Source organism: Emiliania huxleyi (genome assembly GCF_000372725.1).
Source record: "Emiliania huxleyi CCMP1516 unplaced genomic scaffold EMIHUscaffold_374, whole genome shotgun sequence".
NCBI classification, from domain to species: Eukaryota; Haptophyta; order Isochrysidales; family Noelaerhabdaceae; genus Emiliania; species Emiliania huxleyi.
In genome coordinates this window covers 97,717-100,950 of record NW_005199166.1, presented here as the reverse complement: position 1 = coordinate 100,950, position 3,234 = coordinate 97,717, and positions in this window count along the sequence as shown.

The window sequence follows — 3,234 nt, the reverse complement described above, 5'->3', positions numbered from 1 at the left end:
TGGCGGACTCATGTGGAGTGATAAACCACCGAACAGCCTCAAACACACGCGCACCAAAATTGTGTAGCTTTTATGTGCACCATTTTTGTGAAATCTGAAAAAACGAGCACGGCAGCTTCGTGCAAGCCGGAAGCCCTTGAGCCTTGTGTGTGTAAAGGAACACACTCAGTCATTCCACATCCAGTGCTTGTGGTAGAACACTCAGTCATGTGACTTCGAGAGAAATCTGACGATTTTTTATGCAAACATGCGAACGGGACGGCAGCCTGCGCAGCCTCTAACTATTCGCGTCGGAGCGCGTAGCGGAGAGTGGGCCCCGAGTTTGAAAAGGGCGACGGACGCTTGCGTCCTAGCCTCCAACAACGCCTCCCCGGCGCAGAGGGGCCGCCGGAGGGATGCTCAACCGCTCCACGCCACGCCGCTTGCGGCGGTCCTCTTCCCACCTCCGCTGAGGGCCGTGTCATTCTTCTTTTTCTGTTTTAAGGTTCTCCATGCCAGTTTCGGGGGGCAAACCCCGCCCGCCCCCTAGAGCCCCAGGTAAGGCCTAGGTGTGGCCTAGGGCATCAGAAGGGACCAAGAGGAGTCCAGTCTGAGCCATAGAGCCCATGTCTTTGCCCCCGAAGGTCGCGTTCAAATGCCCGGAACGGACGTTACAGTGGTGTCCGGCCGGCGCGATCACCGAGCTCGCGAGCTGTGACGCTCAGGGAAGCCGGATGAGGTACTGGTTTCTTTGCCCGGGGCTGGCCTTCCCCCCAGGCTGGATCAGCTGAGCAAGGTTTATCCCTACTCGAGTAGTCTGGCCGATTTTTTTCGCGGTATCCGCGGCGGGATATGGCGGGATATGGCGGGATATGGCGGGATATGGCGGGATATGGCGGGATACCGGGAGATACACGCGGATATGATGAGATACGGAGCCCCGACGATGTGTTCACGACAACGTCCGTGAAGCGTGAAACCGCAAATCGGACGCAACGGGCGAACTTCGCGCTTCGACGGCCCCGCTTGTCGAGCACATATCATTCTCCCCTTTTCGAGCGCACGCGACGTCTAAGTTTCTTTTTTGCCGTCGCGCTCTGCGGGCCGGAGCGCGGAGAGGCCGGGCTGCTCGGCGTGAGGCGGGCAGGATACGGCGGGATATGGCGGGATATGGCGGGATATGGCGGGATATGGCGGGATACGGTCAGATATGGAGAGATACATCAAGATACCGCAAAAAAATCGGCCAGACTAGGGCTAGGTTTGGGGAGAATCCTATAGGATCGTCAGATATTTTGACGGATGACCGAAAATGGGCAAAAACGGGGTGTCAAGGCGTTCACCCCCAACACGACACAAGGACCATGCAGAAAACTCTTTTGTCCCAGACTCGCCTCTCGCCACTCTCGGGCACGTTCGCAGGTGGCGAACAGGCACGCGCGGCAACACAGAGCCTTGCACACCCTTTCGCCCTTCTCATCACTGCCCCGGCGCCCACTCCTCGACCTTTTTGGGCAGCAGCTGGTTCGACAGGTCCTCCCCGTGGCCCAGGCGGCCGTCCTCGCCCTTGCCCCAGGTAAACACGGCGCCGTCGGCGGTGATGGCGAGGCTGTGGAGGAGTCCAGCCGACACAGCGACGACGCGCTGCCCAGCGAAGGCCTCGACCTTCTTGGGCAGCAGCTGGTCCTGCTGGTCGCCGTGGCCTAGCTGGCATTGGCCTCCATAGCCCCAGCTCCAGACGGCATCGTCGGCGGTGATAGCGAGGCTGTGACTGCCTCCAGCCGACACAGCGACGACGCGCCGCCCAGCCAACGCCTCCACCTTCTTCGGCAGCAGCTGGGTCTGCCTGTTGCCGTGGCCCAACCGGCCAGAGACTCCATAGCCCCAGCTCCAGACGGCGCCATCGGCGAAGAGGGCGAGGCTGTGGTTGACTCCAGCCGACACGGCGACGACGCGCTGGCCAGCGAAGGCCTCGACCTTCCTCGGCAATGGCTGGCGCTGCTCGTCGCCGTGGCCCAACTGGCCAAGGGCTCCAACGCCCCAGCTCCAGACGGCGCCGTCGGCGGTGAGGGCGAGGCTGTGGAAGCCTCCAGCCGACACAGCGACGACGCGCTGCCCAGCGAAGGCCTCGACCTTCTTGGGCAGCAGCTGGTCCTGCTGGTCGCCGTGGCCCAGCAGGCCCCAGCCTCCACCGCCCCAGCTCCAGACGCTGCCGTCGGCGGTGAGGGCGAGGCTGTGGCGACCTCCAGCCGACAGAGCGACGACGCGCTGCCCAGCCAACGCCACGACCTTCTTGGGCAGCAGCTGGTCCTGGCCCAACCGGCCATAGGCTCCACCGCCCCAGCTCCAGACAGCGCCGTCGGCGGTCAGGGCGAGGCTGTGGTTGACTCCAGCCGACACACTCACGGCACGCTCGTCGCCCAGCGAAGAGGAGAGGCGGGTCGGCGTGTTGAGCCGCGTCACGCCCTCGCCGTGCCCGAGCAGCTCTGGGTCGTTGGACGAGCCGCACGACGAGAGCCGCCCCTCGCCGTCGATGAAGAGGCTGTGCGTTTTGCCTGCCGCCGCCCTCGCCGGCGGGTTGGACTCGCACAGCAACGCCGAATAGCACAGCCACCGCACGGCGCAGCTCTCACCCTCTGGCAGCGCCGGCAGCTCGAAGCCGCGCTCTTGCGCCCACAAGCGGATGCCCTCCGCCGCGAGCGAGGCGTGGAAGAGCAGCGAGACGGCCGCGACGCGAGCGATGTCGAGGGGGCTGTCGCAGCGAGAGAGGGCGCGCTCGAGGAGCTCCCTGGGGAGGTCGAGGAGGCGGGCGGGCGGCGGCGTGTCTGGCGAGGGAGCGGCGGTGGAGGCGGAGGCGAGGCGGCGCGAGCGGCGGCGCGGCGGGGTGGACATCGCGAGAAAAAGAAAAAACCCCGGGAAAACTGGTATTCCGTTTCTGCCTTTTTCTTAAACTCCCTCGCACGACACTAGGCACGGGACTGGCGCGCACTGGCACTAACACAGGTACACCACGGGAGCCGACGACAAGAAACTGTGGCGAATCTCTCTGCCAACGCTTACACATCGCGGCAGTTGAGGCGCCCGTTACCGCGCGCGCAGCGCGATTCGCCGTCTGAGCCTAGCGTGGCGCGCGCGCGAACTCCCCTAGATACGATTACCGTACATATTTCTTTCCGCCATCGGGCCACGAGAGCTTGACAATGATCTCGCTGCTCTCATCGCTCTCGGTGGCCGCGCTCGACGCGCCGGTGCCGC